The following is a 24,170-nucleotide window of genomic DNA, read 5'->3' on the forward strand; positions in this document are numbered from 1 at the left end:
ATTTGAGTAGCTGGGGGTGGGGCGGGAGGTCAGGAATATGTTTGTGGCTCATTTCCTTGTTTCGTGTTGTTGTGCAAGGCACAGCTCAGTGGAGGGGATCTTAACATGTCACAGTGTCATGCCAGTGTCTCTGTCTGGGTTTACATGACCTCTTTCACCCTCTGCTCTCCTCTCTACGGACTTTACTAAAGCCAGACACACCAGATAACGTAATAAAGATATTTCTGCTGCAGTAGGAAGTAAATAAGGTGTCCTTGTGTGACCAACTGGTATTGAAATCATGAACCTCAGCTAACCTGTGAGTTTATGTTTGACATATAACCTCAGTATGTTAAACAAAATCCTATGTAAAGCAATGTTTCCTGCAAAGAAGATTATTTCCCCTATGCATCATTGTTTTGGTGTTATGATCTAAGGAAATTGTTTTTACATTTTGTTCATTTCATAACTCTCCACCAAATGTAGTTCTTGAAATATCTTGCCAACTAACAAACAAACAAAACAAATGGCACCAAAAACATGATGTAACAATGGACCTGCTTTCACAGTACCACACAATAAACAGTGCTCATTTTCAAGGGAACAAAATGAGGACAGTTAAAAACATAAAATGCATACATAAAATGCAATTTGCTCCATCACCATGAACCTCTCTGGATATTCTTTATTTCGGCAGCGTTTATGTACTGAAAATAGTCTGCCTTACATGATGACCAGTTTTAGATGAAGCAGCCAAACAACCTGATTATTGTGCTTTACAACAATTGTATATCAAGCATTACATTCCAGAATTTGGCGGTGATAAGCTCGAAAGCATATCCACAACTGTCCCAGATTGCTCAATATTCAGCTTCTGGCCCAGTTTGTTGATTCGTTAGCCTCTTTCGCATAAATACTCACTCACACAGACAGACACACAAATGAGAATTGCACCCATGGGACACAATGATTCTATCATACTTTAGCTAAACATAGACTGGGAATTAGCTGACTGGATAATCAATTTGACAGAGTGCTTCAGTAATAAGTGAGTGAAATGCGCAGACAGTGCATGTTGGATAAGCCTGCGTAAGTCTAGCATTTGTCACACAGATCACATATGTAATCTGCATTAAGAAAGAGCCTGGAAGGTTTTGAGCCCTATTTATACCCACCTTTTTGCCCTGAACAGGTTAAATATTGATATTCATGATCACAAAGATCACAGTTGCAACCCTTAAGTCCAACATAAAGACTTCCATCCATCCAATTAATTTTAACTTTAATACCTCAATAAAATTTATCATAGAAATTAATTTGTGTTCAAATTTGCAGTATGACCTCTATGCATTATATACGATGGGCAAAACAATAGTTTGGGAAAAAACTAACTCTCTTTGCATTTTAACTGCAAAGTAGATAAGCACTAAACACCTCTAAAAGTAAATGACTTCTGAATAATTACTACCTATAACCTGTGCTCTCAAGGGAACAATTTAGTGAGCCCAGATGGTCACCAAAATAGGATTTAGGTGCCAAATTGACAACATTACTCACACAGGGATTATCAATTACCTAAATATCAATTGCAGTGAAATAGGAAAAAGGTGTCTTGGAGGAGTGATTGCAAGCCATGAGATCTCTGACATTTTTAAGATAATTAGCTAGTGATATGTTTCTATAGAATTTTGCACCTTTGCCACATTAAAACATTTAGAAGAACTGTAATATAAAAGGACAGGAAAGGTCAGATGACATTTACTCTTGGTTTGTCCCCAAATAATGTATTATATTAGACTTTATAATTTGTACATATTGTGGCAATCATGTGACCATGATACCAAAAACATAGAGGCTGGCTTTTATTTTTAAATGTTTTATTTGCTTAACTATGGCTATGTATATTAATCAATATTTTATTATATGTGCCAGTGTTAACTATCTTAAAACAATATCATTATATAATAAATAAGGGAATCATGCAAACAGCACCAAGGTGTAAAAAGAAGACATCACTCATAAAGCACTAGTACAGCTGCGGTAATGGATAAATATGGGACACATAATAAATTTTAGTGTAAAATGTTTTACAACACCATGCTTTTATTTACTGTTTGTGTGTCAAACTTCTGTGTTGTGAATAATATGCGCACGTGCCGAGCATGCTCCGCCTTCCAAAGCGTGATTGGACAAGCCTTTTTCCTGCTAACCAATCAATTCCCAGCACCACAACCACGTGCCACGCAATGGACGTGAAAATACCGTTACGCACCTTGTGGTAAATATTAGGGCATTAGGGTTGCCATAAATGTTAGCGTGATTTAGCTAAAGTTAGAACTGTTTACACTGAAAAACCGCACCAACATTCACAACTATCTTCCGACCTGCATACTTATTTTTTCTTTGCCGTTGTCAGTGAAGGAAATGTGAGGTTAAACGTTAGCTTTCAGCTACTTTAGCTGCAAAATTTTGGCTAATACAATACTGTAATGTTAGCCTAGTAGACACATTCTTGACAAGCATCTGTAGAGAAAACGTCTGTAAAGTAATTAGACCTACATGTAGTGTACTTGGAGTAAAAAGTACAACATTAGTCTTTGAAATACACTGTAGTTGAAATTTGCAGAAAATGTAAGTAAATAAAGTACAAGTGTCTCAAAACTGTCCAGTGTTTGAGTAAAGTTAAATGTGTTTATTTAATTATCACCACTGGCTTTAAGTTGAATAATATAAACCTAAATTGTATTTTTGTTTAGGTTGTGACATCTGTGCTTCTGGACTTGTACAAAAACAAAGGCATTCACACCCAAGGGACTGATAGCGAATGAATTCTGTCCATTAAGTGCAAACCCAGAGAAGGAATGCAACACTAAAGGCCCTGGGGAGGATTGAGCTGCTCATAAAGAACCTGCTCCCTGCCATGACAAAATTTTACAAACTTCAGGTATGTAGATGACGTGCACTGTAGCTATATTCACTCTGCCATATTGAATTAGGGTACAGAAAAAACACTTCAGATAGCCTAATAAGTTGTATAACAAAATGAAACGTTTTTTCTTTTCAGTTTGACCAAAGAAACAATATATACTGTGTTTATTCAGTCATTTGCAAAAAACGAAAACAAAACAAAAACTCTGTACAAAGTAATGCAATCCAGCACAGCCTTCCTTGTACAAATCCTACCTCTGTAAAGTGTAAAATATAAATATTTTTGGAGCCCATCAACAATCTGGAGGCAATCAGTTTGTGATGGTGCTATACTATAAAGCCAAAGACTGTATTTGAAGCCGTAGATCCACCTGTGATTAACTGTAGTTAATTTCTTAAAAGTGTCTGAAATGGCAAAACACCCAATAGATTTAGATCCTTTCATTACTCTGTCATCTTTATTATGTTTAGTTAGCAAGTTTTCCATGAAACCTCGCACCTTACACATTATTAATTTTCCATCAAATTTGTAAAATTTGGATGCATGTAATTAAGAAGTCAGGCAATGTAAATGAAACGTTTCAGTACGTTTTCATGACAGTGATATATTCTACATAGATCATCTTCACTTACTTTGACTTGCTAATTAATCAAGATTATTAATTCAGGAAAAAAAGCAAACTTTGTAATTAGCACATGGCTTGATCTGTTGCGGCAGACTCAGCAAGACTGAGGAAGTTTGAATTTGATCTGGAAGTCTGAATAACTCATTAGCATTATGGTTTAGTAAATGTTACATGAAATCAGACGAAAGCTGTGTTGCTAATGCTTGATGTGTGGATGATTATATTTGTCAGTAAATTAACAGAGAAATTAATCTCTCTAAAATGTGGTGTGTATGAACCAGAGCCCTGGTTCTTCATGAGTATAATGTGTACATTCAGTCATTTGTAAGACAATAGATTCACTATGTTCCCCTAACTTTGCTGTTTGTTTTAGTGACATTACATTTATTGTAAAGATAAACTGAGATTGACAGTTGCTTCTTACTTTGTTTGATTGAATAAAATGAATCTTAGTGGATGAGTCTCAAAGTACAGAAACTTAACTTAAGCTTGACGCTGGTCTGGAGCTTTATAGCAGGCAGTGAGTGAGCACATTAATCTAATGCATCAGCAGGTCTGCATTTGTTTTAATGCAAACTGAAGAGAAGAAACACACCGCATCTCAAGGGAGAAGAAGCTTAAAATGTCACTGTAATGATAATAAATGATAATGTTAATGAGTTGTCCAAACATAACAAATAGAATGAATTACTGCCTTAGAATCAAGTCTGTTTCATTAAAATACAATAAAAAGGAAAGATTAGTTTTATATGGGAAAACAACTTTCCTCTTTTGAGTTATTGATGAGAGTAAGGGAACATATCAAGGTTGGCTTGGTTGCCTCTGGTCAGTATTGATAAAATATAGCTACTGTATAGTGTAACCATTTTTCATGGATGCTCATGTGACATTAAGCTAAATCAAATGAACCCTCAGTAGGTAACATGAGTCAACATCGGTCAACGTATTAGGCCTTGTACTTGTACATGGGTAATGACAATAAAGTTGAATCTAATCTAATTTAATCTTTATCTAAAATTTTAATGACATTCAACTCTTTTTGGGAGGCAGGTTTATCTGAAGTGGGAAGAACCCATTCCCATCTGAACGCAGGAGGTGACTGAAATACTATAGATGATTTCTTGGCCAAAACCATACATTTCCATCTGTCTTGATGATATCATTCCCCAAGTAATGTTTTTCCACCTTAATCAATCTTGTGTCGGGTCTGTGTTCATAGTAGTCTGGAACACTGGGATTATGTGCTGAGGCTACTCTCTCTCTTGGAGACGACCTTGTCTTTGTAACAGTACTGTTAGCCCTCGGCCTCAGGCAGTCAAACACACACTCAATCACCCCTGTAACCCTCGCAGTCAACAGCAGACTGTCGCAGTCCGTTGCTACAGTCTCAATTTGTATTTTGTCTCAGGCTGTGATGACTTGAGAGAGAAAAATAAAAGGATTTGTCTTGGTCTTTAACTTTCCCTTGAGGAAGTAAGTCTTCACCTTGAAGTTTAGCAACTGCATGGCCGCCTGCTCTCAACCAAACACGCCTCTTCATCCGTTACAATTCTTGTTACTTCACGAACAGAATGCTTTTATTCTGAACTAGTCCAGTTATCCACAGTCATTTACATCATACCTAGTTACATTTTTAATTTTTCTTTTTTTTTATGGGTGAATCATCAGTAATTCAGTGTGTCAAGATGTGTTGTCTACAACTCTAAGCTTTCATCTGATGATATACAGTACTTGCTAAACTGGAAACTGGAATTTTAATGGTCATTTTCAAAATATCACGGTTTCATAGAGCCCAAGGTGACGTCTTCAGATTTCTTGTTTTGTCTGAAAAAGAACTCAACACTCAAAGACATTCTATTTACAATGATATAACTTCATAATAAAAATATATAATAGGACAAGAAGCAAATCTTCACCTTCAAAAGCTAGCGAATATTTAGCATTTTTGCATTTAAAATGCAAACTAGAAATGAACAATGATTTCATTGTCAGAATGGCTGTTTAATCTTCTGTTCATACAATAATCAGTTCACTGCTTTTCTTTCTCTTATTTTGATCTTTTTGCTAATTCTCCCTTTTTTAGTTTAGTTAAATCAGTGTTTATATGTTTACGTTGACTGCACTTAGCTTTACAGTGTACCAAAATCATAGCAGTCCTAAACGGTAGAGCAGCCCTCTGCCAAGCCTGCATCAGTAAACACTGCAAGCCTCTAACAGTGATGCACTGTAATGGCTCAGTCTTGAGCCTGGCCAGAACACTACATGAGGTGCTAAACAGTGACTGGCTATAAGTGGTGAACGCTGCCAGTTGCACTCTTGCGACTGAAATGAGCCTGATGATAGAAGCTTGAGAAGAAAGGGGATATCAGTGGTCACTAAATCATCCTGTAATCAGCTCTCTATGCAGGATCATCCATGCATGTTCAACGCTCCATTCTGGAAGCTCTTGCAACAGAATGCTCCAGCTGACCCCATCTGTACCCCATCTCATTTTGCATTATCCCTAACCCATAAAGGTTCCATGTAGCACAAAAGAGTTAATGATTCCCTTTGTTTTGTTGCAGGGAACAGAACCAAAGCAAATGACAACAACAAATCCATCAAACTTAGCAGCAGTGAGCACATCAGCAGTTTTTGCCAGCCCACCAGAGGCCTAAAATGCACATATTGCATGCTGGCCCCCCAAGCAGCAGGCGGCTCTGGGACTCACCAACCCCTCAGTGGACAGAGAGGACTTGATAAATGACTGGAGCAAACTTCTCTGTCACCAGTGAGGGAGGAGTCCCTCACAGTAAGCTACATCATCCTAACAGCATTATTCTTTTCATGCCCGTAGTTGATACTGCGTCCTGTGATTGGTGTCATGATTTGGACAGGTTAATTGGAATCCTGAACTGGAAAAGTGCAGCTATTGTTGCCCAGAGATTCACCTTAAGGAGACCATGAATATGTGTGTCATGTCCAATCCTTGACATGAAAGCATGAAATGTTAACCATGAAGTGCAGTTTGTACACATGGTTAGTAATGATTACTTGCATATATTTTGTCAGGAACAAGTTGCATGTGCTCAGCACATAATACAAGACCTATGAATCACAAAAGTCTCAATTCCTTTTGACGGTCAGTTTTCCTCACCTCCAACATATACAGGAGTTTATTGTGATTAAAAGTTTTCTTCAACATGAACGCAACATTTACTTAGCACTTGAGGATGCAGCGAAGCTCACCAAGTTGCTTTGTACTATTTAGGTCCATTATTAGATTAGAAAAAGGTAACTTAAACACTGCATATCTCTAGACACATAAAAACTTGTCCTCAGACCAGAGGACACCCATATGTTTAGTGACCTGCAAAAACACAACAAGAGCAACACCTTGATAAAGTAGCATAACATGATGGAAGGCCAGTTGACACCTTAAACATAGCGTGTTACTTTCAGCAGAATTAGATTAAATGCTAATGCAGTAAGTGTAAAGGTAAGCATAAACCATGTTACTTTAGTTATGTCTGGCTTTTAGGACATGATTCTTTAGCCACTTGTCAAGGTGTGGGACAAACGTGGGACCATTACTTGGGAATGGACAATCTTCCTCATCAGGGCAAATAGGAGGCATTGTCAGATGGCCTTATTGATAAGTTAATGAGGCACAAAACACTTCATAGAAGACCCATCCACCACCCGCCCCACAACCATCTCCTCAAATCATTGATTTACACATTACTCACATTGCAGAGTTTACATTGCAGAAAGTGTCTAGGTAATTAAACACAGCGCCCACGTGAACTAAATGAAACTTAACCATTTCCTTTCTTCTCAAGCCACAATTATCCAACATGGTCTTGCCAACATATGTTTGCTGTATTTTGTCATTTTATTTTGTCAGTGGACGAGCAGCAGGGAAGTCCCTAATGAGATCCAAAATACTTGTTTCATGTTTGAGCAGTAATGCAAATTACTTTTCCTTTTGGAACATGCACATGAGAGTCACAGGAAACACAGAGACAACAGATCAAGAGTAAAATGAAGTATGCAAATGTAATCATATTTATCAGGGAATGCTTATGGCAGAAAGCTATTAATTTCTCCTCTGCATCTTGACACTTTAACATATGCATCACCTGCTTCTCGCAAATGATTATTTTTGTGTTTGCCATCTCCGTTGACAGAGCATTATTTTCTTTTCCATTTTGTCTTGTTATTTTTGTAAAACTTTCTGTGTCTGAAGAGTGTAATGGCCTCTGATTGAAATTTCATTCAGAAAAACTAAGTGAAATACATGTTGTGTATTTAATGGAAAAAATAATTGCACGTCAGATGAAACAAAGCATGACGCATAGTAACCAGGATGACTGACTGAAAACACAAGTCAGCAAAGAGGTCAGGTTGTTCACTCTCTCATTTGCTGCAGTTATTCACTATACTCATTCATTTACTGATACCATCACTCTCAAACCTGAATGATCTTCGTGCTCGCTCACTCACTGATTTAGTCTATCATAGAGCAATTTGATAAATCTCTATGATACAGTATAAGAGCTGACACAAGAGAAGTCCTTTATCACTATTGTAATTTCAGTTTTCATTCATAATTAAGGATGATGTTTTTAGTGTATTGGAGATATAAGTTTTGAAATTTCCAATGTGATTAGTCAAATTCTGGAATTCAGCAAACTAAGTGGAAAATGTCACTGTATTTGTGATTAGCCACAAAAAATATTGGTGGGCTGCATTGACCTAGTAATATTCTGCTACACATAAATATGGTGACTTAGTGCTTTACAAAACATTCATTGAACTTAAGCAAGTTGTTTTGTTACTATAGCTTTAGAGACTTAAATTCACCTGTACAGTACTTTCATAAAAGCAGGGTTATCCTCTTCAGTCATGTGCCTGCAGCACTGTGAAACTCACTAACGGGCCGAGAGCTCCTGTGCTCTCTTGAGAAGACAGTTGCTGCATTTGGATGAATAAAAAGCAACATTTTCTGTAATGATGGTCTGCGAAACCACTGTTCAGGAGTGCTATTTCAGTTCATCCCTGTAGCAGCCCAAAGGAATTGAGCTCACTCCTGGGTTGTGAGAGTGGTCAGGAAGATTGATTCCGGGGCTAGATCACCGCTCACTGAAGACCGAAGTGCACTGTGGTTTGAGCTTGTGCATCACATGACCTTGTAGACTAGAATATAAAACAGAACTAAAAATATTATACAGCATGTAAAATAATATAAATATCATGAAGATAAAACAATGTCAGTAGCCTGCTTAGGACGTTCAAAGTTCTTGTCATTCATATTCATTGTCTGTCATAATAGAACAGCAGGCAATCACATCTTCACTATGTATAATGTAATGACCTGTGGGTTATTGCAGGGACAGTATGGTGGTGATCACTGCATCTGCCAAAGTGCCTCTAACCTTTTGAGTATCACTTATAATTAGCGGGGATAAGACATGCAAAAATACCAGATGGTAACATTATTTGATAGTCTCCCAAAATGACGACCACGGTCCTTTAATTCTTGTGTGATAGTTTTAATTAGAATGGCTTGTCAAAATGACAATTTACACCAAATTGATGCTATACATGATGCTATTAATACAATGTCACTGACATTGCTATTAATTACCCTGACTAGTTGATATCGCACACATCTTCATTACTGACATAAAGATTAAAATTGCCTTAACTGTTAGAGGAATGGAGAACCCTAAGTGATGCATTCATCTAATGTCATTTCAATACGAATATTAGCTCATTCTGCAGCAGGATCAAGTCATAAATGATTTACCTTAGTTGGCATGTCTGGTATTTGCATGGGTTTTGCTATTGTTTTTGTTCTGTGGCCTGCGGGGTATTGCACAAAACCAAGATATGGCATTAAGCTGGGATTTTCCAGTTATCCTGGCTGAATTTAGCCCTGACTCACTTGCATGGAAAGCAGGTTAAATTAAGATAAATTAAGTTACTATGGAGATTTTGTTCTTGCAGCTAGCCTGCTGCAGACCAGGCCAACAGTCAGGCTTGATTAATCGTGGTGTCTTATTTGTTCTGTCAGCAGTCCACTCTGATCAGAGACCAATGAATTCTTTTACAGTTAATCTGTAAAATGTGATAGTCATTGTTACTGATTGTGATCATAAATATTGCTGTTCATATTACTCTTAGATTTTTGGCTGTTTTTTTTTTGCAGCAGCAGCAGTTGAGGTGATTTGAGACAGTGGATAAAGCTGCAGAGGTGTCTAACGGAGTCAGTATATATGTGTAAAAACCCATACAAAACAGCCCAAATTATTTACACAACACAATACTAATAAACTACAGCAACTAAAAAGAAACACTGAATATATTTGGTGTTATACCTTTTAAGCAGACAAAAGGAATGGGTGCACATACCAGAATGGCCATTGATCAAAAAAGTATCAGAAATGTTAGTTGGGTTGCAGAGTGTTGTGTGAGGCCCAGGTTGCAGTAAGTGAACAGTTCACTCAGCTCTGTCTGGTTCATCTGTTTTACCCTCTGACAGGGTAGTCATCTTCATTCCCTTTGTCCTTACTTTGGAGCAGGGGGTGATATATAAAGGTCTGTGCTCACACGAGGTGTCTCCCTCACCTCTCCACTCATCCGCCTGGACTGAATAATGTTTGAAGATTCACTCTTGGCTTGATATGATGAGTTATATCCTGGTTTCAGGGGAGGGGATGTATTTTTTTTATTTTTTTATTTCTTTATTTTGGTGATGTAGACCTTTTATAATGCAGTCATGTATAATTTCACCTCACTGCATTTGAGGTTATATTGTCAAATAAAAACTTTGTCAGATGCAAATCTGACAAATTCTACCCATTATTATCCACACAGTAGGTTAAGGAGTTAATGTTTAGGGTAATTTGAAGAATATTGTATATCATTTTTTAATGTTACAAAAATGTATGAACAGTCTATTTCTTAAACATAATTAGGCAAATCACAGGCTTTATTTGATAGCAGTATATGATAATTTGCCATAGTTTATGTCTGTTCGTCCACACTGTTATCCTTTGTTTTATGGTGCCAACCACAGTGAGCTCAAAGTCAAACTCAATATGATGAGGTATTAGCCTCTGCCACCATTTCACTCAGACATGTCAAGGTCAGGTCACTGTGGGATTGTCTCCTACCCCCAGCGGCCGTAGCTACACATCTTCCCTCTGAAGGGGACGCACGTTATTTGTGTTCACCTCATCACTGCTCAGATGGGCTGTGCAGAGATAATAATGCCCCATTTAACCTTCTAAATGATTACAGTTGTAAGAAAACAACTGCTTTTGCTGCCAGTGTCACTGCTTGGGTTTTGATTTCAGCTTTGATTTTCATTTTGCCCTGTCACATTTGGTAGCTGTTATACTGCAGCAAAAGAGATATTTATACTGACATTGTTCATGTTTTATAGTGGCTTCATGCTGCAATAAGACTCCAATGATGAACCTACCCACCTGCCTGATGAACTTGTGCTTTGGAGCAATGAGACCTCCAGTTTTCTGCTGTGGTGTTTACTCAGAGGCTGCCAAAGGAGGGAGGAGAGGGAATCCATTTGTCCCAAGGTGAGACACACTCTCCAACACCCCGATGTTAAATAAACACTCCCAGACCTCTGGCCACCTCACTCTAGCTACTGGAATACCATTGGTGTGTCTAGATGATGGAGGGCTATTGTTATCTATTGCCTCTGCACTCTGTTGAGAGGCCAAGGAGAAGGCTGGCCATAGTGGTGTGTTACATATAGACTCGCCCACTCACATTAAGTTGTATTTGTTGGTCCAAAATAAAAATTGAAAAGAATTGCAGACATTTTCTTAGAATAACATGTGATTGAAGAGGGAAACAGGGAGAGAGGGAAAAAAAATTAGAGCGTGGCTGAGCGTGCGTTTCATCACCTGCAAAGCCAATGAGGGAGAGCGTCTCCGCGTCAACAACTGTAAAGCGTATCCCAGCTTCTGCTGCTGCTGCCATCCTCACTGCATGCTACACTAACCAAGAATGTGTATTTCTGCAGATGATTAAATCAATACCATTTTGACAAGACTTGTTGGAACATGCCTCTTTATTTTACGCAATTCCTTCCCTTTCGTCAGGGAGCATTTATCAACCTGCCGGGGCGCTGTCACCTAATGGAGATTGTTCTTTAGTCTGCACTTGATAGAAGGGAACGATTATGATGCATGTCGATAGTTTACAGAGATATTGACACAGGAACAAAGAGCAGACCCTTGCGGCTGATAGCCTTTTCCCTTACACTTTCAAAGTGCCGTGGTCGTGTTTCAAACGTCTTTCTCCTTTGCAGCACTTCTCCCATGCTATTTTCCTTTGTTTTAGTGATTAATTAAGGTCTAGAGGCCGCATGATGCTCTAGTTGGTGAGAGGATGCCAGTGTTTTCTTGTATTTACTTTACAGCACAAGCCAGACACTTCTTCCTCTGTCTTTTGCCCTGAGCCCTTGCTCCAAACAAAAAAAAATCTGTCAACTTAAAAAATGCCTTTGCATGTAGTCTTTGATTTGGCACAGAAGGAGTTAATGATAAAACCAGCACAGGGTGTGACAACAGGCCCTGAATATAATAAGCTTGAAGGAGACAGGAATGAGAAAAGGTGGGATGCATATAAAAAGAGGGAGGAGACTGAGAAAAATGATGGGCTCTACCTATAAATTCTTCATCTGCATTGGCTGATTGGAATGGCTTGACTGTGCGCTCAGCTGTGGCTTAACAAGTAATCCGGTTTGTAAGTTATTATTTATCTTCAGGAAAGTTTGTCAAACTTGGGCTTTGATTTTCTACCCTGATTTCCCTCTTGTGGCTCGCTCTCGCACATGCTCCCCACATAATTTATGACTGCCTCTGGTCTTGATGACAGATTATTAAAAGTAGAATTAGTTTTTTGCTCGGAATTTTTCCATTGGGAATTGGGAAGGCAGTGCTCTCTGTGGAAGGTCTCTTACGAGGTCTCCATTACTAATAGAAGTTTTTTCTCTGATGGGGGGCAAGGAGACTAATGATTTGAATTTACTGTGGCAGCTGTCACGTGGTCTGGAAGGCATCAGTCGAACAGACAAGAGGTTAACTTCCTCCCTGTGGAGAGGTTTATTGGATTGTTTAGCAGCAGAAGGATAATGTTTTTGTCATACACTGCTGCGGCAAAACAGCGGTGTGGCAGAGAGAAGGGGAGAAGAGAAATGAAGGGAGGAAGGACACAGGGAGAAGGGGTTCAGGGATGGATAGAGGCATAGTGGAGAAAGGGATGAAAGAGAAAGCAGCATGATCGTAGCACAGTGAGCAAGGCAAAAGCAAGTTATTTCTAATATAGGTGGACAGACACTATAAAGCACAGTGATAGTGTGCCATTTCTCTACAGCTCTTACATGTACGCAGGACGAAACACACTTCCATTCAGCGGTGTGCACAAAACATAAGTACACACACATTCAGCCTCATTCATACACAGACAAAAAGAGAGATGTTAGTTCCTTTCACCTGATGGCCGTTTGGAGCTTGTACTCCCAGCATGCCTCGGCAGTATGGGTACCAGAGGGGAGTCACAGCGCAGCTGAGAACCTCGGCTTAATCTTATGCATCATTAAGCACTCAGCAGCAAGCCAGCGCTGTTCATATACATCATCCACGCTTAATAAACATAATGATGACATAAGATGTAATTCTAGATGAATTTTCATTTTATAGGGAAATGGAGAATTCCTGTAGAAAGGGAAGAAAAAAACTAAATTATCTGGGAAGTACAAAATAAATTATGTTTTTTCCCCACTTGGATGAGTGTAGGTGTTTGGCGCATCTGAATTGGGGATAGTGTGTTAGGCTGCATGCGGACGTGGTGGCAGTGAGGCTTTTGGATATGGTGACGGCAGTAATAGTGTGGCAGGTGTGGTTGAGTTTGGGGGAGGGGGGGTGAGAGGGTGAGAAAAATGGGAGCAGCTATTGTGAAACGTTTGCAGTTTTTAATTCCTAATCGCAGGGCATGATGGACAGGCTGAGACACCCAAGAGTGGAGCTCATCCATCATGGGAAGAGGAAACCAGAGAGAGAGAGAGCGGAGATGTAAAATTTCAGATGGAGTTACCTTACGGGGGGAAGGGAGGGAAAATAGATTCCTGATAAAAGGGAAGGTTGTGGGAGTGAAAGGGCAATGGGTACTGTGGGCATCACGGGCCTGAGATTGCTTCATGTGTCCCTGCTGGGACTCTTGGGTAGCTTGGCTTGGAAATGAGTTCTGCTTTCAGGGACTGTACCAGACATTGAATCGTCCTGAGAGCTGTCCTCGCCACACTTGTCTTCAGCAGATAGCAGATGTACAGTGCTGGCGACCTGGCAGTTGTAAAGTGAATACCAATGGGATATAATCAACCAAGGAAACAGCAGAAATATGCAAACACAAGGGATATAAATGCAAAGTTTTCCAGGATGCTGCATGATATGATTTAATTCATTTGCGCTGCATTGCACTGCAGAGCCTGAGTGCCTGAATTTTTAAATCAACAACAAAAGTTAAAAAAAAAAAAACCCCAAACCTAAGCTAACGTCACTTTCACACAGTTTGACATGACAACTTTATCTACTGAATAAGTCTTGTCACCTTTGGCTGATTGTCTTCTCTTTGTCGGAGCAAGTTTTCACAAACAGCATGTGTCCTGATAGCAGAGAACACCTTGAGAGTACATGAACTGTACATCAAACATGATAATATCTCATTATGTCTGAGCATTAATTAGCTTCAGTGTGTTGAGGTCCTGGTTGCCTGCCTTTTTTGAGGCATAATGTGAGTTTTAGACCTCAGCAAGTTTGGAGCCAGTGAACCATACGAGCCAGTATGCCAGTGGGTGAGCCAAGTCTCTCAATGCAGGGATCATTACCACTCCTCTTTCTCTCTGTCATTCTTATTTTCCCTCTCTCCCTCACTTTGTATTGTACTTTTTATTTGCTGTTTTATTTTTCTTCTTCAGAGAAAATATGTGCCACTTTCAAGCCGGTGATGTGGAAATTAAATGTTCAATAAATTTTACAGTTTATCGGACATACAATTCAGTATCTACAAGTTACCGGTCGTCTTGGGCCTCCTTTTGTTAATTAGTTACCTTTAATCCCCCTCACTCTCCTCTTTAGAAAAAAGAAAGAACAGTAATAGGCAGAGATCAGTGACAGAATCAGAGAAATGGGCTTTTAACTAACATGCAAAGTGATGAATGGATTGACCACAATGTAGACTAATGGAGCCATGGAACTAATTAGGCCAAGCAGAGCTGTGCTTAAATGTAAATGGATTGAGCTGGATGAAACGTAGGAACAGCCGAGAGAATGATGAGGTCTTTCATTTGGGGTTCAATCAATGGCCAAGAAAACACAATCTATGGGCCTCTGTAAGATCGAAGCCAAGGAGTGTTTTATCTGCTTGAATTTGAGTATTGTTGCATGTTTGCAGTACATCTGTACATGTATGCTTGGATGTCTCATAAATCCTCTGTGTCATTAATACATATGGCCGCCTACATGACTTTGCAGAAAAGCTATAATAAATCTCTAATCAGTCTTGTCCCTGGTGCCCGGCTCTCAGACCCTGCAGCTTGGCACCGACCACATGTTTACTGACGTGCCCTCTGACTTTGCAGTCCGTGTAGACCCCTTCTGTTGGCCGTGCCTCAAGTCTGCTGCTCTCACTTGAAGAGTTGCTGCAAAAATAATTAATGTGCTCAGCCACAGCACCTAACCTGGGGTTCTGCTTCTCACATTGAGCTGCGTTTCATGCATGCATTCAGTTTTAATAGCCATGCTGTGACCTTGTAAACATCTGTGAAGTAAGTGACAGCAGCATGCAGACTTGGCACATGCAATTCTCTCTCTGTTTGTCTTTGCCTGCTATGCTTCCTTGAGTGTCTTGTACAGCATTTATTTTGTGAAAAGAGCTTGCTAGGAAACTACAGGGTGAGAAGAGCTATAACATCTACTGTGGAGCCTACTGGTTGCTGGGAAGCAGTTCATCGCTGTTTGGCTCTGTAGGCACTACACATCCCAAAATTAATGTGTGCAGAAATGCAAATAACCTACTCCAGTAAAAGTTGACATTACCTCCTCTGATAAATTTTTCTGCTGAGGTAAGAGATAATTTAATGTAGAATTAGAAGTCACTCTCTGCCACCATTTACATCCTTAATTAGCTGTAATTTCTCTGCACCCATTAGAGAGTGAGAGAGAGAGAGAGCGTGAGAGACAGAGAGAGATGGAGAGTGTGAGAGAGAGCATAGAAGAGAGGAGGATGGGGTTAAGATGAAAGCAGTGTTGCTTTCGCTGCTGCCAGGCTGGTGTGTGTCGGTCTGTGTCAGAGCGTGTGTGTTGTGAGTTTGTGTATCAGTGTGTCCTCCCCGGCTAGGTTGCCTTCGGTGATGGATACACGTCTTGCTCAGTCACCAGCCATTGGCACTGGGGTGGATGTAAACACTGATTAGAGGGAGGAAATGAGGCCCTCACTTTGTCCTCTGTGTCAGGGAGCACTGCGGTGGCTGTCTCTGTTTGTCTAGTTCTTTCCACCTGAGCACGTTTCAGAGGACACCGTTAGCTACGCTTTATAGCCATTATTTAGATAGCGACACAACGGGATGCTCCTTTTGCTCTTTGACTGACATGCCCAGTCATGTGCTCAGCAATTCAACTCAAAGTGCCTACAAGTTTGTGAGTGCACAAAAATGATGATGTGTCAGTTTGTGTGAAGGAGAGGCTGGACAGGGTTACTGTTGATTTGCTACACAAGTAGCAAGCAGTACTTTTACCCAATTTAGTGCACAAGGCAAAGTTTCTGAAGTGTTGAACAAAAAGCAGACATATTCTTGCAATTGTTTTTCCAGTATCATAATATGCTGTACAAGCCGTACGGTGTGCTGTATTTTCATGTCACTGGTTGTATTTGGAGATATTTATCATACTCTCTACCTGTAATGTTACAATACATGCAAATCATGAAACTGGATACTTTCCCCTTATGAAATTATGACAAACCATTCAATTCAGACAACAAATCTGCTTCAGCTACTTTGGTGTGGTACCTTATCAGAAAAAGAACAGCACAGAAATGGTGCTGCACAGAAAACATTTTTCTTTCTTTGCCAGGAAAAATGAACTGTCAACATTTAATGATAGATATTTGCATTGTGATACAAATCGTGTCCTTGGCCCTAAACATAAGATATAGATCCATTTATAATGAATTCAGATAAAGTGTCCTTTTTGCATTCTCGCTCTAATGGATTTGCGGAGCCAGCGTCAGTGACCCTGGTGGAATCGACAAAAACCTGTGCCAGTGGATGATCAAGACAGACATCTATCATTCCCTTTCACACCTTCTGAGACGTTGCTGATACTTAGGTGCAAATGTATTTTTTGAACTAAATGTATGTCTAACTTCTGCAAGCTGGCTGACTTTTTTTCATGGTGTTGTGAGAATGTGAAGAAGAAAGGGGGCAAAAAGACATTAGATTTTTTTCCATCATTAAGCTGTGTCTGGGAGATGATGTGCTAGCTGTATGTGGTCCAGGGGAAGTATTTATAGCCCTGCTGGAATCTTGCTGTGCTGCGTTGATAGCAGAGATAATGGGAGAGAATGGGATGCAGCGAACTGTTCTAATGACACCAACAAGACAAGAGAACAGCGAGGATAAATAAATGTTAGCCATTTTCTCTCGCACATCATTTGCATTTTTTCTTGTTAAGGTCACTTATAGACTCAGACAATAACAATGAGGGGGAAAAGCTTTTGTCAAATATAAAATCAGAAATAACAAAAACAGAACTACTTAGTATGCAAGTAATTGATTTTATTTCCTAATAGTGTGACATTCAGTTAAAGATAGTGCCGGTTTTTAATTTTTAGCCGCTTTAATTCCCGTGTAGCTGCTTGAGTGGGTTTCCATGCAAAATAGGGGGAATACAAACAAGATTTCACTTCATTACACAGGAACAAACTGTACAGAAATTGCACTTACTTATGGAAATGACTGTTAAACATGCACAGCATTACGTGCTCTGCCTGTGCCGAAAATGCTAGAAGCATTAAACCACGAGCATGTGAGTACAGACAGTGAGCCAATAAGGAGGACCAATTACTAAGGACTGAGTTTGAGGAGAAGTGTTCCTGGGGATGATCAAAAGGGACAACTGATTAAAGATATACAGTGACCTTAAAATGGGCCTCATTTAACCAGTCACTGCTTTTGAAAGCAGAAACACACTCCTGATGATAAACTGACTTTCCTTCTTTCAGAGGTTCACTGTAACTCAAATAGTAGTGAAACCTCTAACAGATCCAGCTGGGTAACGGGGCATGTGTGTGGGAAAACAACTTGATTGTATCATTTCATACTTGTAATTGACAAATGTAGTTGTAGTAACTTTGTAAAAGAGCGGGTCATTAGTGTAACCTCTGGGCCCAGTTTTGCTGCCGGAAGCTAATGAGAGACAAACAGCACGGTCAGCAGTAGGCATAAGTGCTGGGGTTTATGGGCACTGTGTTGTGTCCCAGGTTAACACTGATGCCACCATTTAGAGCTCTGTGTTTTAGCACCCGCCTGCTAATTGAGATGACAAAGGCCATAACAGTGACATTGTTGCCAAACAGCCCTCTCTAGACCTGCGTCTGGCTCCAGTCAAGGACATCCAGCAGGTTGTAAGTGCAACCTTGGAATTTAAGATGGTGCCCGAGACCTTATGTGTATCTACAAAACAATTAGCAAAGCTCAGGTGGACCAGCACACATTCTCAGACACATTTAAGTGCCAGAACTACAGCACTTGTTCTGTTTGTTTTACTTAAAGTCACATAAAGCACATCCTCCACTCTCAGCAGTAGCACATAAATGGCTCTGGAAAAGCAACTGGAATGGGTATTGGGTTGTTATTTCAAAAATCAAGTTAGATTACCTTATTTGTCATTTATGCTTCTCATTACACAGTGAGGTACTGGGACTGCTGTAATATGAAACAACATCGGTTGACTCTCCATAAAACATATATAATGTGTTAACAAGAGACATAAACAAGGCCAGCTGTTGAATTATCTTTGACTATCCTAAAACTGTGTTTGTGATCAATTAAGGCTCAGTCTCACAATTTCACACTGAAAACAGGATGTCTTCTGTTACCAGTCTAATAATAGAAATGCATATGGCGAGTGTTTTGATTAACATAATGGAAAAATAGCCCACATAATTTATCTTCTAAGTCCGAGGGAGAGAGCCAGATTGGAGCCTGAGGACTCAATCCACCTCAACATATGCTGCCACTGTAAGTCTCTGAATGTGGAGTATTTTGAGCCTCGTTCCCATGATATTTATTGAAAAACATTTGATTTTATGAGCTGCATACTTAATGAATGCCTATCGATGCTGTGGCTCAGCAAATGAGGCTATAATTCTCAGTGCAAGTATCATAACCACACGTGCGCCTATAATGTTATTTCTAATTGTGATGATCTATTCTAATGTCTGTTTGTCAGTCATTTACTTAGGCTTTACATTGTTATTTTGCAAGCTATTTTAGGAAGACAAATTAGCCATTATTTTTTACCATTTACTCTGTCCTACCTAATCAGATTTGTTCATGTACAGTGAAAGAGATGAAAACTCTCACATGTACAGCTGATAGCTGGTAAACTTAACAAAGCGACTTTTTCTACTCTGATTGGGCCAACCAGCTTCTGACTCAAGCAACCCAGATTTAATTTCTTAGTATCCATCAGCTGTGCTGAACCACCTGCCCTGTACCATGAACAGAAACCATCTAATTTATTAACCTCGTATACATACCCATACTCTAGCCTGATACAAGCTATGACAAAAATACAGATGAAATCCTTTGTTTCTACACTTTTCAGTAAAAGAGATGTTGATGTCTGGTCCAGCGCCAGCAAAAGACAAACATAATTCAAATGCATTGCCTGGCTTAGCTTATCTCATAAGATGGAAAACAAAACCTTGTGAATAAGTTTGTCTGAAACCAGATCTGCAGTTGCTACTTAACGCCAGTCCATTGGTTTTGTCTGAGTGATTCACCTATCGGAGGAAAGTTAGATGTATTCCACTGATTGTCTAGCTGCAAGGGAAAATCCATCTTGGAGCATCCTGAGGCTGCTGGGCCTTTATTGACAGATCAGATGGGACATTGGAGGAGAAATTGGCCTCATTTGTTTCTCATGTCACCTTAATGGCAGATCTCTTTCAAGGGGCAAAGAATTGACAGGCCCCCGGTCTCAGTGAGCAAACAGCCAAACCTAGTTTATTGGTTTCCTCTTGCAAACACTCTGCCTAATGTGGCTGGCTAGATCAGCCTCCAAAGTTGAAAAGATCCCCCAGAAAATATTAATCAAGTCCCCTGACTGATTGTCTCTGCATGATAAATTATCTGGAAAGGGACAGTGTTACTATAGCCCAGGGACATTTATCACATACACATTCTGGGATTCCAGGAGAGAAACGACTGTGCTGACAGAGTGGAAGGGTCAATTAGACATTTGCAGTCGGGATGTACTGTATATAGCACCTTGGAAACAGTGACAAGATGTTTTAGTCTATATTTTGTTGGAGCTAATATACTACTATGCTGCCTAGCCAGCTTCATGTGTGACGCGTAACTTCTACAGTTGGTTATCCTCCACCCATCCTTGCTGTCAATACTTTTACAAATCATTCCCCTCTTCAGTGGTGTTAGCATCTTGTTTCCTAGCTTGATTGAAGTTTCTGTACATCACTTGGAAGTGAACAGGTGTCAACCTAGCACAGGCACCTCGCAGATGGCAGTATAATTAGCATTGATTCTGGCAGGCTTGCACAGGCCAGGGTCTAGATAGCTGTGACGACCAACTAACCTCCCCACCTCTTGATGGGCTACCTCTGGGACAGATCGAAGCTCATTTTACTCCTAGAGTGGTGCACACTAAAGGACTCCTTAGTAACATACACCATCTGAGGTCTCTGAGAGAAACAGCTGAGAGTGAAAGCACAGATGAGTAAAATAGCTTCTTTAGAATGATAATGTTTTCAAATAAAATTGTTTCTTATGTGCAGTTTCACAATCAATTGGTTAGGGCTGTAAGAAATCTTTTTTTCTGATATAATCTGTAATCATGTTAGTTATAAGATCTATAAAATGTCATAAAAATGTGCACCAGAAGGCCAATTTGCTTGTTTCATCTAACCAGCAGTTCAAACCCAAAGATATTCAGTTTGTCTCATTGAAGACTAAGAAAATCAGCAACTATATGAAGCTGGAACCATAATTTTTGTCATTTTGCTAAAAAAAAATGTGTTAATAGTTGGAATTGTTGGTAATTAATTTATCTAATCAGCTAGGCCTTTCAGCTCTATTGTCAGTCTTAGTCAAGATCTGGTTCTCCAGAAAATAGAATCATATTAATCTAGATCTGTCTATCCATCCATCTTCTAATTGGATCTATAATTCATAAAAGTGTCAGGGAACACAGATGGACTGAGAGTGAATATCTAAACCATCTAAACACAATTGATAGATTAAAGCTAACGGCATAAATGTTGTTTTTCAATGTTTATTTACAAGTGAGAGGAGAAGAAATATCAAAAATATGGCAGCACCTTTCAAAAGCAGAAAGTAGAATTATTTTCTTAAATTTGTTACATTCATGCCTCAGTACGCCTGCTTGGTATTTGTGTATTGTAAATTGCATGCTGGAATAGGCCAGCCACTGCACTTTGAAATGGATCTCATCTAATCTTATTTCACCATGTCAAATGGCAGCATGACATGCTGTTTTACTCCGTAACATTTGGTTGTAGTGAATCAGCTGACTGCATCTGATGTGAGGAGTCCCCTTGTTATTATGAACCACTTGTAACGGTGTGTCTGTGGGGTTGTTGTCAGAGTTGGTGGGTCATGCAGACATGTTGGTCACTAATACAATGCACTGAAAATTGCTTTTGTGGCAGACATTTGTCGTTTGTTTTCATTCTTGTACTTCAGTGTGTTGAATCCATTTCAGAAACATTTTCTGACTCGCTAGACAAATTTACACAGTGACCTTTTAATAACATCCAGTGTAACTTGTATATTGAATTTTACCACTCTAAATGTCTTTATTATAATAACCACATGCAGAACACAAAAGAGAAACACACACCAGTGACTCATTATAATCAGTAGCAATAATGTAACTGATGAGTTCCAGTGTGCTTTCTCTTTCCACCTAAGTGTTTTTACCAAATACTGTCAGTCCCAAACAGTGAGAACCACCCATGCTGTATACTGCACTGGTCAGATGTCAGGATTGATTATATTTGTCTGTGATTTGCATAATGCAAGAGGCATCAAATTAAATTTGCATAATTCCTTTGATTACACTTGTTATTAAATGTGAGTGACATTGATTTACAAAATGGCCTGATATAAGGTTAATGGCTGATGTCACCTTCTCACACCTCTCTCTTTTCTTAGTTATCACAAACCTTTCTTAGGGTTTAATTTATGTTTCTGTATTCATCTATAACTAATGTGGTCTTCTGCTGTATCTCTTCCTTCACCTCTCTGTACATTACACTGTCACTTGAACTACACTCTTACGCCAGGTTTCATGTAAGGCAGAAAGTAATTTAAATAGGTTGAACAGCCATAACACTGGTCTGCCCTCACCCATTTAAGCACATTTACATGGGTCATTATTGACAGACAGTAAAGTGTCATTTGTCAAGGAAGGAAGAATTGACAGGGCTAAGAAACTGACTGAAATAACGGTCAATCCAATGCATTTTACAGTCATAAGGGAAAAAAGGCACATCTACAGTGGTGCATTTTCTCTAGGGAGGAAGAAAGATCATAATACCATTTTCATAATAATACAAAAGGCCTGTGGGCTACAAAATAAAAAGAAGGCTGTACTATGTGTATCTGTACATTGCCTGTCAGAGACAGAAGGGTTTCAATCTCTTTTTCATTTCATCCTGATAGCTCTGCATTTTATTACTGAGGGGACAGGAACGTTTCCTGAGGTAAAAGGGAGTGCACATTCCCAAGATAAAGTTGGAGGTTTACAGCTATTTCCAGCCGTAATGTATTATTCCGTTAAAGCAATGATCAGGTAGTGTTGGATGAATGGGAGATGTTCAGCACCATTACTGCCTGGCACATCAGTGAGGCATTATTACATTATCGCTGCTCTTTAGTAGGAGATTGGGTGTGTGACCGGGTTCTGAATACACTCATCCTGCTCTCCACGGCGTAAATTGCAGATTGGCTCATTGACTTCAATGATAAAATGTAAAAATTGCCCGTAAAGAGAACATAGACTCAGGTTACTCCTTAGCTGTTTGTCAACGGCAGATGTGACTCAGTTGGTGCAGGGCATGTTAAAGAGTTCCATCTCCCAGAAGTCAATGTCATTTATGGCTGAAACTGCTAAAGCAATAGCTCATCTTGTCTCTGGTGTGTCATACTGCACTGCCTTTGTCTGAGATTAAAATTTGCTCTGGTGGTTGGCTATAATCCTAAAATGTCAGTTGTAGCATAGAGCAAAGATTTACTGTCAGATGTAACCAGAAAATGTTAAAAGGAAAAAAAAAGCCATTTAAATGAACAATTCACTATTTAAAATTAGACATACTAAAGAGCTGTTCCTGTTAAGACATGGCACTAAAATCTTTAGGATAATTTGTGTTGATAATTGACAGCTAATTAATTAAATAATCTGCCATCCGTCTGCCCCACAAACCGTGTGTTCATTGTGCACTTTAATGCCACGTCAAAGAAGATCCTGAAAGCCTTATTATTATGCTTATTAAGCCTACGCAGGTTATTCTGGAAATGGATACTGCTAATGTTATTTCACACGACACTCCAGAAAAACATTAATCCATGATAATTATCTTGGAAGGAAGCAAATAAAGACAAACTAATGGTGGGGTTGATCATCAATTTCAAACATTCGACTCAAATGCCCTACATTTTTATGCAGGAAGCGTCCAGTTGCTGAGCTTCTGCTTGGAATGCCTTTTTAAGTGTATATTATCCTGTCCTTGACTGGGGAAGTGCTAGGAGAAATCATTAAAGCAAATTAGACTATTAACATCCTAAAGAGCATTTATCTTGAGGATCAATAGGCGCTCATCTTCTTTAGAGGACCCTTTGGTGTCCTAAAGCTATTATGAGCCAGATTATGAGGATAGTCAATTCATTACATGCAGATAGGCCAATAATTATTGGTACCATAGGTACCAATAATAATTTTAAGCACATAGCTTTTCCAACTTTTAAATCATTTTTAAAAACCAAAAGACAAGCAAGTGCACTGGTTTGAATAAATAAAGATGACAAAATCCCTTCATCTGAATTCATTAAAGTTTTTACCCAAATCTCAGGAGAGATTTGTTTAGAGGATATTTAAAGCATCCTCTAAGAAAAAAAGAGTCTCCTGGCATTGATGCACTTGTCGTAGATCAAGCAACACTTCACCATATGATTTTTCCTGCTTTGCTGACTGTGTGTGAAGATGCCATACACCAGGAATGGATTGGATCCGCAGTCTACCATCACAAGATCTGTGACGCTTCAAGCAACACACAAGATGTTCAGACATTTATAATTGCATC

General features: G+C 39.3%; 1 long non-coding RNA gene across 1 annotated transcript; it reads left to right on the forward strand.

Annotated features, from left to right (window-relative positions):
- Window positions 1–2,265: 2,265 nt before the first annotated feature.
- On the forward strand, window positions 2,266–7,924 carry LOC109963019 (uncharacterized). Its single transcript, XR_002275347.1, has 3 exons — window positions 2,266–2,610; window positions 2,736–2,923; window positions 6,098–7,924. It is a non-coding gene; the product is annotated as an uncharacterized LOC109963019 (long non-coding RNA).
- The last annotated feature ends 16,246 nt before the right edge of the window (window positions 7,925–24,170 follow it).

Source organism: Monopterus albus, unplaced genomic scaffold (assembly GCF_001952655.1).
Source record: "Monopterus albus unplaced genomic scaffold, M_albus_1.0 scaffold69.1, whole genome shotgun sequence".
Classification (NCBI taxonomy): Eukaryota; Metazoa; Chordata; class Actinopteri; order Synbranchiformes; family Synbranchidae; genus Monopterus; species Monopterus albus.